Raw genomic sequence first — 13,531 nt, 5'->3', positions numbered from 1 at the left:
CAAAATCATGAATCAACTTTCCAAAGGCGCTCGATATCACACAAAACAAACAAACTCACACAAACACACACACACATATGCATATATATATATATTTATATGACTCATGAGATAGAAACACATATCTCACCAACAAATTAATGCGAGCGCGAAGCGCGAGCTGAAATTTTTAGTACACTGACCTGAAAACAGGTGCCTGTTTAGGACTGTTTGTAGTAACTCATGAGGAGGATACATATCTCACTACACAGATAATGCGAATGCCGAGGGCGAGCTGAAATTTCTTTATATTCTGACCAGAAAGCTTGATATTCTATGCATTTTTGGTACCAATGATTAAGATGGGTATCTAAAAAAAACAATAGATGCGAGAGCGAAGCGCGAGCTTAAAATGTTGATATTTCGATCTGAAAAAATGACAGTTTAATGGACGTTTGTAATAAAGAACAAGATTATATCCAGCAAAAGATTATTGCAAATCGAAGCGGGAGTTCTTTTGACGTTTAGTCCTGAAATAGGGACATCTATTAACCTATTTAATCATGAAAAGTATGGGGTTTTGCTACAGAAATGATGCGAACGCGAAGCGCGAGCTGAAAATTTGTATATTCCAATCTGAGAAGCGGATAATTTAAGCACGATTTTAAATAAAGAACGAGTTGTGTAGCTCAATCTCAATATACGACTGGTTGCGTAATTATACACTCCCGGTACAAGCAACGGGTTTTAGCAAAGATTTGGGCTAAAATATCGAATCATCTTCATAAAACACTACAGTAGCTGTCTTAAACTAAAGGCCATAGAGGTGGCACAATGTGGAATGTGTAAAGAAGAAAAGTGACTGACCTTCTTTTTATTAAAGCATTAGAAAATAAGATCAAAATTAAAGGATTTGCTCTACGCTTTTGTATGGTTCTGGGATTTTTTTAATAATTAAAGATTTCATGACATCTGTCATTCTGTGGGCAACTGCCCTGCCCGAGTCCACTCTGTAAGGGCATGCGATAAGCTTTGTTATGACCAATCAACAATAAAATGTATAACCAGGTGCCGCTGACCATTCTTGACCGGCGCCGATCTAGATTTGGTTGGCAATACTGAAAGCATTAGAAAATAAGATCAAAATTAAAGGATTTGCTCTACGCTTTTGTATGGTTCTGGGATTTTTTTAATAATTAAAGATTTCATGACATCTGTCATTCTGTGGGCAACTGCCCTGCCCGAGTCCACTCTGTAAGGGCATGCGATAAGCTTTGTTATGACCAATCAACAATAAAATGTATAACCAGGTGCCGCTGACCATTCTTGACCGGCGCCGATCTAGATTTGGTTGGCAATAGGCCCTTCTTCATTATTCTACCGGCGCCTATTTATTGGAACAAGGGGACGCTGATTATTCTTGACCGGCGCCGATTTAGAACAAGTAGTGCTGATTATTTTTACCGACGTCACGTAAGATTCAGGCAGCGGCAATTCATAATTGACTGGCGCCGATTTTTAACCAGGTGGTGCTGATTATTCTTGTCCGGCGCCGATTTAGATTTAGGTGGAGCTGATTATTCTTGATCGGCGCCGGTTAAGACTCAGGCAGCGCCGATTATCCTTGATCGGCGCCGGTTACGAGCTCAGGCAGCGCCGATTTTTCTTTACCGGCGCCGATTTATAACCAGATGACGCCGTTTATTCTTACCCGGCGCCGATTTAGATTTAGGTGGCGCAGATTATCCTTGATCGGCGCCGGTTTAGACTCTGGCAGTGCCGATTTTTCTCGACTGGCGCCGATTTATAACCAGATGGCGCCGATTATTTTTATCTGGTGCCGATTTAGATTTAGGTGGCGCAGATTATCCTTGATCGGCGCCGGTTTAGACTCTGGCAGCGGCGATTTATAACCAGATGGCGCCGATTATTTTTATCTGGTGCCGATTTAGATTTAGGTGGCGCTGATTATCCTTGATCGGCGCCGGTTAAGAACTCAGGCAGCGTCGATTTTTCTGTACCGGCGCCGATTTATAACCAGATGGCGCCGATTATTTTTATCTGGTGCCGATTTAGATTTAGGTGGCGCAGATTATCCTTGATCGGCGCCGGTTTAGACTCTGGCAGTGCCGATTTTTCTCGACTGGCGCCGATTTATAACCAAATGGCGCTGATTATTCTTGTCCGGCGCCGATTTAGATTAAGGTGGCGCTGATTATTCTTGATTGGCGCCAGTTATATGCAGGCAGCGCACTGCTGATTATTTTTAACCGGCGAAGTTGTTGGGAAAAGGGTAGTTAAAAGAAAAGATAAGGAAGATGATATGATTGTGCTTTGCTGGGGGATAGTCTTTCCTTATACTGTTGCTAATATTATATCAGTGTATTGTTTTTTCAAGCAGCGCCTTTTCTTTCTTTTACTTTTCTTTTATTTTTATTTTGAGCGCCACCCCCCTGGATCCGCCACTGTTGTGTGTGAGATATAGATTCACCGAGGAAAGGCGTTGTGGAGTATTAAAATCTTATGAGTATTTTGTTTAAACAACGTTTGTTAGATTTAACAGTTTACTCGTGCTTGTGTTTTCCTTTCACGGATGTGGGTGTTAGTTAATTGGTTTAATAGTGTGTCTTTCGAAAGCATTTATAAGCGCTCTTTACTCCATATCTTTGGTATATTGAAAAACCGAGTAAAAATATAGAACAGAAGAAGAAAGAAAATGGTATATTCATGTAATTTCCAATAGAATCTCCAGATATATATATATATGTGTTTTTATTTTTATTTTCCCCCCTCCCTATTTACATATATGCATAGGTCTATAATGCGACATGCTACTAAATATCAGCCTAATATAAATACACACAACAACAAAATAGTAAGTAACCAGCCTCATATATAGGTATTCAAGTGTATCAGTACATGCACATATATATGTTTATATATTCTCTACAGTTTGCGTGACTTGTGACAAGGTATATATCGGGGAAACGGGTAAACCCGTTAGCGAAATATTGCTAGAACATCGCCGTGATGTCAAGCACCGGCGCGCACATAGATAGGGCGACAGTAGCAGAGCATGCTTGGAATGCAGATCACCCTCCCAATGGGAACGAGGTAAGCTGCATAGCGCGGGATAAGCAGTGGTATACACGGCGTGTTAAAGGGGCTATCCAAATCCGCCTACATCCCAATGTTAACAGGGATAAATGGCTTCCGACCATTCGGCGCATGCCATTCGCTGGCATGCACCCCCTACGACCGCCCGATACTCATCGAGACCGCCGCACAGTGGTCCGGTGCGATACAAAAGTGCGCCAAAAGTCATTATGGGCAATATCATATTTTTATTTTTTGTTATGCTCAGCTGAAAGACAACACTTTGAAGAATGCTTCAGCAAAAATATTTCATTCTGGAATTTGCATAAAGGTTGTTAATTTCCAACCTCAAATCGTAAAATGTGACATTTTGCGAAATGTCGCGTATATGACAACCTAGTTGAAAAACAGGCCATTTTCCAGGAGGTTTTTCATAAAGGAATCTGAAATGGCTCCAACATAATCCTGATATATTCTTTTCTGTGTGTGAAAGGGTCCAAAGTAGATAAAATACACCTTTCAGGAGGTTTATAGTATGATTATTCCTCGAAATAGGCTGAAAATCCATGTTTTTTGCATTTACATTAGAAACGTTAAGATTTCCGTGAATTTCCGTCTAAATTCTATTATCATCATTTTTTCTGATGTCTAAGCTTTAAGTCGATACCAAATTTAGCTGCCCGTTTTTGCCCGTTGTCATGTGAGAGCCGATTTTACTTGACACAACACCCCCAAAACCTGTTCAAACACGGTCATTTTTATACCGCGCAGTCATCGTAGCGCACCGTATGGGTGTACATTGCCGTTCGCTTTTGCACGGCGAGGACGATTCCCCTTCCATTCCATGAAAATGACATGAATTCCGGGCAAAATGTAAACAAAATAAAGGTTGCTAACGCAAATAAGGGCTATACCCACAACTCTTCCAGAGTTAAAACTTACTTGTAGAATAATTTCAGCCCAAAACCCTCCTCATAGTGATACATTCTTGGTGCTATATACACTGTATTTTACACAAGTCAACACAGCTTCATAAAGCACGGTTAATATTTTTCAGATTTTCTTTTTTTCTTTTTATAAATCTAATTAATGATCATTTTGATGCCATAAAATTATTTTCAGGATCTCATACACACTTTTTAGGCATGTGAGAAGCCTAAAACAACATTCACTCTGGTCAATCTTAAAGTAGCACATAACACAAAATTTATATACTACACATTGTTTAGGGTAATTTGTCTTCACAGATAGGTTTTAAGTAGCCAATCAAAATTTTGCATCAAGGTGACGTCATATCGGCTTTAGATTATGTTCAGTCGATTCTACGCCCAAACTTACCCATAATCAACATGTTAAAATAAAAATCTAACACGGAATATAATTTTGGCGCACTTTCAACTCATTCTGGCCCACTGTGCGCCGGCAGCCGACGGGATTTCCACGACCTCCGCATGCCGCCCAGCGATCGCACCGTCCGCGGCTTCTGATTGGTCGGTTGATCCGACCAATCATAGCGGCTTTTCCGGAATTGACTGCACGCAGCTTATACCTCGGTCACATTTGCTCTACGGTGGCCGTACGGCGAATCGAAAACAGCCGTTTTATTCTTTTCTATTCAATCCACCTATACGTAGCTGGTACAAAATAAGATTAAAACGGCTGTTTTTGACTTGCCGTATTGCCGCCGTAGAGCAAATGTGACCGAGGTATTACGGTATAAAAGGCGCACGCAGCTATTGTCCACTTCATTGCCTGACGAAGACTAGCAGGTGTAGTCAAAACGTCTAAATTTCAGTTTGCCACATCGTGAGACAACACATTATTTCCTTTACCAACTTGTTACCAATTTTACCAGTCTTGTTGTCTAATATAATTAAAATTAGGAGGGTCAATGATTAAGTGAATTTACCCGATTTAAATAAAAACTTTAATCAAAACCGATGCAACCTATCCCCTTGCTTATGCTTGACTTGTTTCAGTCAAAATCTCGATCATGTGATGGGCTGAAAATCTCATATAATCGTCTTAAGTTTCTTTTTAATATCCAATTAATGTAACGAAGGTATTCTAACGGCTATTTCAAATAAACATGAGAACATTTTCTGAAACAGGACACCAGATCTAAATGTCAATTATATGTGCCAAAAAATGTCAAATTTATATTCTACTGGGTAACAGTGCATTGAATTACTAATGTAATATGTTTCCAAGATATTCGAATAAAGTTTACATTACTGACCCATCACCAAAACTTTACACATGTTTCAAATTAATCAGATATTTTTCACTGATAGAAATATAAAAAATACCACAAAAACCCTGTGCAATATAAAACAAATCAATGAAGATTACGTTTAAAAGGATTTTGTTTCGCAAATCTGAAAATGTTACATTTCAATTGCAATTTGGCAATAATGTGTCCCCATCAAACATATTTTCTTATATTTTTAACGACGTCTCTTTTGTCGATTTTTGATATAGGAATATATTCTTATATCCATATATTACCCAGCCTCATAAAAGTTGGTTAAGAACATCGTTGGAATGCAAGGCGATATTCATTCAGTACAGGACCGTCACAACATGCTTACCTGAACGCCTGACAGTTCATCAAAGTTGAAACACCAACTATCAAGACATCTGTATTATCGTAATAATATAGAAAATTGAAATTGGTTAGGGAAAATAGTGGCACATTATTCAGGTAAGAACCTGTGTCATCGGAATCTTGATATTGATTTTGATCCTGATATCACTGATGCACATACGATTGATGTGTTTATGCCGTCGAAAGCGTAAGCTTATATAACGTTGAACTTTTCTTCAACTACTTAAATCGTTTAAGTACAGATGGGAAGGACATGCTGGTATTGGCCCCAAAACTTTTAGAAAAATGGAAAAGGGAAAGGCGTGAAAATTATATCATTTTCTGAGTAATATGCCAAAATTCATATCAGAAAAAAAAAATCATATTTTTGTATCGAAAATAGTTTTGCTAACTCCCAGATTGTCTGGATACTTTTGTTTTTGTTCCATACGCCATGTCTGTCCCCCCCCCCCCCCAAATAAAAAAAATAAATAAAATAAAAATCATTACATTCCGGAGATTATCCCGCTGGGGAATTCTTTCTGGATAAAATTATGTTAGTAGCTGATCGTGGATGTTCTTTTAAGGGTTGTAAACAAAACTTCAACGAGTGCCTTGTAGTTTACTCTGTGTCGGTATCAAAAGTGTTAATGATTGTATACTTTAAATTTATTTCATTTATATGGGTGACGTGGTAAAGTGTTCTTATGCGATTGATTACCATTCGATAATAGTAACACAAAGCAATTACATAACAGCAGTCTCATAGGCCCTCAGTTTACGGAGCTCTGTCAAGTGGGAAGACACAATACCGATGAGCCACAAAAATATCAGTAACCCCGATTTCATAATTTGAATAGATAAATATATTTGTATTCCCAAACCACACAAATCATTTTGTAATGATGCAAAGAGCACCTGAGCAAATTGTTATTGTTATTTTTAATAGTATACTTATTATTATTATTACTTCTACTACTACTACTACTACTACTACTACTACTACTACTACTACTACTACTACTACTACTAATGCTACTAATGGTAGTACTATTATTATAATTGCTTTACTTCAAATTGCTTTTGTCACTCCCGATATGAATAGGGTCGAGGGATGTAGGTACTTTGAATTACTTTATAAAATGTTATAGTTAGTCCTAGTAACGGTAGGGTATATTAGCAGGGTAATTTCAGTAATTCAGTTTGGGGGCTCAATCTCGTCCACTAATTTGTCAAAGCCACATCTCTCTTATCTGGTGGCTACTCATCAAGGGGCAACACTGTCTGTGGAGGCCGAGTGGAAGTAAAGCAGTGGATGCATCGAGCGACATCGCAAGCTGCGGAGGCCAGGAACTGGACCGACCACCAGGGCCGAGTGGGGCATGTCAGGCAAGAAGATATGATAGGGGATCGATTTAACCATTATTGTTAAGGTATATTCTGCTATCAATATCCATGTATATTTTCATGTATTATCGTTAATCAATCAAAAGAAAACAACAGAGATTGAAGAGATTTGATTAAATATTTTGATAACTGTAATTATCAGTTTTACGTATTCCTTATCTGGTGTCAAGCAGCAGTAGGTAAAAGTCACTCCCACGTGACAGTCACTCTCGATATAGATAGGGTCGAGGGATGTCGGTAAATATAAAGGTATCGATATATTTTGAGGACATACGACTGGCTGCTAAATTCAATTTAGTGTGTATTAAAAAAAATATATAAGTCAGAGTCGCCTACCTGTCATCATGGATCCTAGTAGGATCCATACTATTACGGAAGCAAATATCCATTTATACATCTACTTTGTTTTCTGACACTCCGTACAGTGACAGTTGAAATCGGCAAGATATAAGCCCATATGGTTAAAAAAAAACTCACTCTAGATGCAGGTGAGCCAATGATGCCAAAGATGTCGACGACTCAAGGAATTCAGCAAGATCTTCTTCCTTCAAACCAATAACTCCAGACAAACCAATCCACTGCAGGTTCTTGGTATATTGTCTGATCAGCAGACCCAGTGCTCTCATGGTGTCTCTCGATACACGACTCTTCTCTGGTTGGAATGATGGCGGTGCGTGAAAGTTAATGCGTGTGAGTTTATGTCCTCCTGTTCGCCTGAGACCAGCAGTGATCTGGGATATGTCTCTATCTGCATTATCAGTGGTGATATCGATCTTTACCAAACCAGGGAGCGATGAGATCAGTCCTTCATAGCATTGTGACGTCAATCTCTCAGCTGATAGCGCTGTGACGGATAGTAGTTGAGGGGGTGATTGAGGGAAACTGAGAGATGAGTCTGAGATGTTTAGATGGGTCAGTAGGTTGAAGGATCTCAGACAGTTCCACAACCTGGTAGTCATATCATCATTCATGTCATTACCAGGCTCATAATTACTAATCTGAATAAGAAAGTAAAAACAAACGTGTGTATATGATAATAAAATTATATAAAATCAACTGAATAACGAAATGTTTTTTAAACGGAATTATTATTCACAACTTAAAGGAGAAAATCCTAAAGGTATTAACAAATTGAGTAATACATATACTGATATAGCTAAGATTAGCAAACAACAATCATACCGAAGATTGAATCTCTGGACAAAACTGTAAACAAACAAATAATTGAGAGCATTCTTTTAAATTCGATGCTATTGAATTATGGCCAAAATAAAGTAACGGACGATATTTGTTGGACAACAATTTATATGAAAAGAACAAAAACTAAGAATTAAATAATATCCTAATAAGAAAAAAAATATACAATTCCATTTGGTAACCGATTTGTTTTCAGTTTACATATGTTACGAATGCTATACGATACAGAATATTTTCATAAGAAATTGCCTTCTCGGATCTTTATTTAATGAATTAGAGCAAAAGTGTGCCCTTCATGAATATAATGTTAGCATAACTTATTCACATGAAATAAAATATAACACATTTTATACAATGATAAATTTAGTGAAAACCACATAGCGAGGGTGTAGACTATGTCATTCTCTACCTCTACTTCTCTAAAAAATATCCCTCAAAATAATAAAATAAAATATCGGTGAAGGTTTGGAGGAAATCCGTTAAATATTAAGAAAGTTATTAAATAGTGTAGTAGGTTTCACGGTACACCATGTATTCTTTCTTGGGCATATGTTGGTCCTGAAAAGGACCACCCAATCTCGACGTTTCGACAAGTGTGTTCTTGTCGTCCTCAGGAGAATGACGACAAGAACACACTTGTCGAAACGTCGAGATTGGGTGGTCCTTTTCAGGACCAACATATGCCCAAGAAAGAATACATGGTGTACCGTGAAACCTACTACACTATTCTTCTTCGCCATGGAAACCTTCAGAAATTATAAAGTTATTAAAGTTTTAAATTTAGATTTTTGAGGTCATAAACGAGCAGCTGCCCCATATGTTATGTATATAATATACAATTCATGAATTTTATTATTACCATTGGGGTAATCCAACCGCATTTACGAGTCTAACTAAATATAACTACGTTCTTAGAAAATGTTTTGTTAAAATATGAATCTTGGAAAAGCTGGTTAAAAAGATAATTTGGGGTCTAAAGCACAGGTCGCGAAGAACATTTAGTAGAATCATACGATAGGTTACTTTAGCATCTACAGTATGGCGGGGGGGGGGGGGTGAGATGATTAACACCTCCCTCCTTGGACTGCCCAGTAAAAAAAATGATAACCCACATTTAGGATCCTATTCATTCTATAGGAATTGTGTTTATTTACTTGTCAAATGACCTTCATTTGTTAGTGAAACCATACTTCTTCGATACTAAACACATAATTATTATTTACAACTTATTGAGGGAAATCCTTCTGATATTGTAAATAATGGGTGGTACATTTAAATATGTGTTTCTTTTCTTGGTCGCTACGCCCCCCTTTCCCCGCTTGATATTTATAAATATTTTTGGGCCAGGAGGCCGGGGATTACCTTCTTAGTCACATCAATATGGTCTCCCACGTACAGGTATGGGGTTAACGATTGACCATCTCCATTGTATATTGTATCAACGTCGAAAATTGCTCAAGCCCCCAGAAGCCCTACCAATTTTTGGGGTCTATAACCGCTCCTGAGTACTTTTCACCTCGATAGCGACAAGGCCACCGCAGTCCCGTGTCAGAACTCACACCTCTTGTTCACACTGGCATTTTAAGTTAGACCAAAGATAATTTTCTGGACAGGTGTTTTTAGATGTTGTTTTCATAGGGTTATTTACAGTAACCTTCTGATGTAGATAGTCTGAGCAAACAAAGCATACTTACACAACCGACAAGCTGCGTTGAAGCAAGTGGGCTACATTAAAAAGGAAAGAAAAAAAATCATTGGCACTTGTCCTGTTGGCAGTGTTTGAAAACACAAAATGTGACTCTGTCGTGGACATTTTTCATTGTTTGTCCTTGGACATAAGTGGTGCACCATGTAGGTACAAATGAATGCAAGTTGACTTGATACGACAGGACTTCATTCCACACTCCATTACCGACACAATTCACCTAACTATCCTCCTTCCATGTCGCTTGGCGTTCACTAGAGCTAGAATCTTAATCCTCAATATCTTCTTCTTGAACAACATTTGTTTCGAAATCCAAATCTAGATGTAACTTCCGGGTTCCCTTCCATTTTATGATCGAACTACTCAGTGAAAGTGTTGAGAAATCGCACGTTCACTGGCTTTCGCAATAGGTTTTGCACGCAAGTGGGGCTTGATATGGGAGCCCGGGGGGGGGGGGGGGGGGGTCACTTCCATTGACGAGTGGATACCATGCGCGACCACGGTGTCTTGAAAAGCACCCTAGGGACGTATTTTCCATGATCTGAAAATTCAGCCCTTAACAAGTGTTGCCATGTAAAACCCTACCCTTAGCGAGTACTGGAAACAAATACTGTTGGCAAGTACAGCGATGCATTTTCCATATTCCGAAACTGAAAATGCACCCCTTAATAAGTATTGGAAACAAAACGATATTCTTTGCAAGTATTCCCTGAAATGGACCCCTAAACATATACAGATATATTTTATTGTTATGTCATGCGTCCGTCGGTCGTCGGTTTTACCTTTAGACAACATTATTTTGGTTTAGTACGGCCCCAACTTCCACACCTCGCGCAAATCAGACACTAAACACGTAGTGTTGGTGCAAAAAGGACATCCTTTATAAAACATTTTGATTTTCTTTTCTCATCCCCGCATATTTGACCCTAAACGCGTATACCTAAACACGTATATTTTTCCGAGCGAGATAGATACCCTTTTTTTTAAATATTTTTGTGTTTTTGACACCCTTATCACGTTACGTACATAACGTGCCCTATCTTGGAAAGACATCCTTTTTACTTTTTTTTTTTTTTTTTTTTTTTTTTTTGGGGGGGGGGGGGGTCGCCCATGGTATCCACTCGTCAATGTAAGTATCCCCCCTCCCCCCCCCCCGAGTATGGGAGAGCCTATCACGTCTCTGGTACCATCACACACGTCATCAAATTCGAGTCAATGATTGCGATCTTTTCTCGAGTTTGGCAGAGTTTACTGAGATTTGTTTCAAGATCCTCATACGAGTAATTCAGCCTTTGATAGGTTGGCATTTTTGTGCATTCTGCTTTTTTCAAGATGGATGACCAGATGGACCTCCTAGTCCATGTAAAAGAGGCATAACCCTTTTTTTCATATATATAATATTTTGTTATGGTTTCTTATCAATTTGAGGATGCTGATTAGGAATCTGAATGATGTCACTCATGTAACCTAGAGCATTTTCCGCAAATTGTCAAAATCCAATATGGCCGCCAAAATATGCAAATTACCCATGAAAATCACAAGATTGCCCTTCTTCTGCTAGGTTGGTGATAAGTACTGTATTTTGAAAGTCAAAATGGCCGCAAAAGGCCGTAACGGTATTGAATGGGGACAAATAATTCCAATAGAATTATCCTTTTTTTGAGTAAATGGTGGTGTATGAGTAAAATATTGTCTGAAAACATGATTTCTAATGAAATATATCATTTAGGTGATAAAAGTTATTTGTCTAATTTTAGAATGGTCGCCCTTTGCCCATATGCGATGTATTTAGTTATAGATCGTGTAATATTTTGCTTATACATCACAGTTATATGTATTTTATGGCTCCGCCCATTCTTGTGAAAATTAGTTTCCCTACAGCATGTTACATAATTCAGTTAGGGGTTGTAGTGGCTAGTTTGAATGTCAAAATACAGTATCCATCACATATGGCAAAGGAAACGCTATGTTTCATACAAATCATGTTTTCAAACAACACTTTATTCATCTAACAAAATTATATGGATTTCATAGACAAGCAAATCAATTTTTTTTACAAAACTATCTGTCCCTATTTACATCGTAGATAATTCTTTTAGCGCCTATAGGGGCCATTTTGAATTTCACAATTCAGCATTTATATCATGCATGACAAAAGATATGACATGTTCGCTATAAACGTGTTTTCAGACAACATTTTACTCATAGATCACAATTACACATATTTTATGGTTTAATCTTGTAAAGAATAGTTTCTCCATCCGCATTGTACATAATACACATAGGACCTGTGGCGGCCATTTTTAATTTCAAAATACAGCATTTATCACGTACATACATGTACATATTAAACAGTATATTTTGTTAAAAATTATGTTTTAGTCAGTATTCCACTCATTTAACCTAATAGTATGCATTTTAGTGATAACTCTTGTAATTTTTTTGTCCCATTAACACTGTACATAATACTACTCAGTCGTTTTGCGGGAATTTTGCAAATACAAATACACTCCAGTCAGGTCCCTACGTTAATCAAACTCTGGTTCCCTAGTTATTCCTAAATCAGTTAAGACATGGGGGGTTCGGGCTTTTGCTCACGCTGGCCCTGTTCTATGGAATGATCTTCCCCTGACAATCCGTGAATGCACGTCCATTGATACATTTAAACGTTACCTTAAGACTCGTCTATTCAATGCCTCTTACTCTTAATTGTTCCTGAATCTATTACTATTATAATTTGTACCTGTTCTCTTTCGTTCTTTCTTTCTTCTTTCACTGCGCCTTGGGCACTCTGCCGAGTGGATTTGGCGCATTACAAATCACATATATTATTATTATTATTATTATAATTGTACAATGTAGAGTATTGGCGTCGATTTTGAATATCAAGAAAATATAATTTTCGACAAAAGTCACTTATCAACAAGTATTTTACTCGTGCAACACATTACATTGATTTTATATATAGCCAGTGTGCTGGCAATTGTATGATTGTCATGGGTAATTTGCATATTTTGGCGGCCATAAGCCTATGTGCGGAAAATGACAAAGGTTACATGAGTGGCATCATTCAGATTCGTAATCAGCACCCTCAAATTGACAAGAAACCATCATAAAATATTGTATATATGAAAAAAAAATGAATCCACTTGCTATGGGCCTATCCTGGACTAACGAGCAAGATTTATCCAAATGCTCTCGTAGCTGAATTCATCTCCCTGCAGAATCTGGTGAATTGTGAGACTTTATTTCTCAAAGACTTTTTAAAACCACTTTATCATGTTTGTCCTCAAGTAAAATTTTTTTTTTTTTTGTACCATAGAAAAAAGAGTAAATGTTACTCTTTTATTTTGGTAATTTTTTTTTAATAGAAACATGTGCTTTTATATCTTAAAGCTTGATAGTCTGTTTTTACGTTTGCAGTAATTAATAATTGAAACCACGGCCATTATTGAAGTAAAAAATTGCATCCAGAATTCTATAAAGAACAATAAAGTCAAAAGTAACACAAAAAGATAGACTGCCGTTTGTGATAGAATGATGAATGATATACTTGAAAT

Source organism: Lytechinus pictus, chromosome 6, assembly GCF_037042905.1.
Source record: "Lytechinus pictus isolate F3 Inbred chromosome 6, Lp3.0, whole genome shotgun sequence".
In the NCBI taxonomy this organism is placed as follows: Eukaryota; Metazoa; Echinodermata; class Echinoidea; order Temnopleuroida; family Toxopneustidae; genus Lytechinus; species Lytechinus pictus.
Note: the sequence above shows the minus strand (reverse complement) of the source record.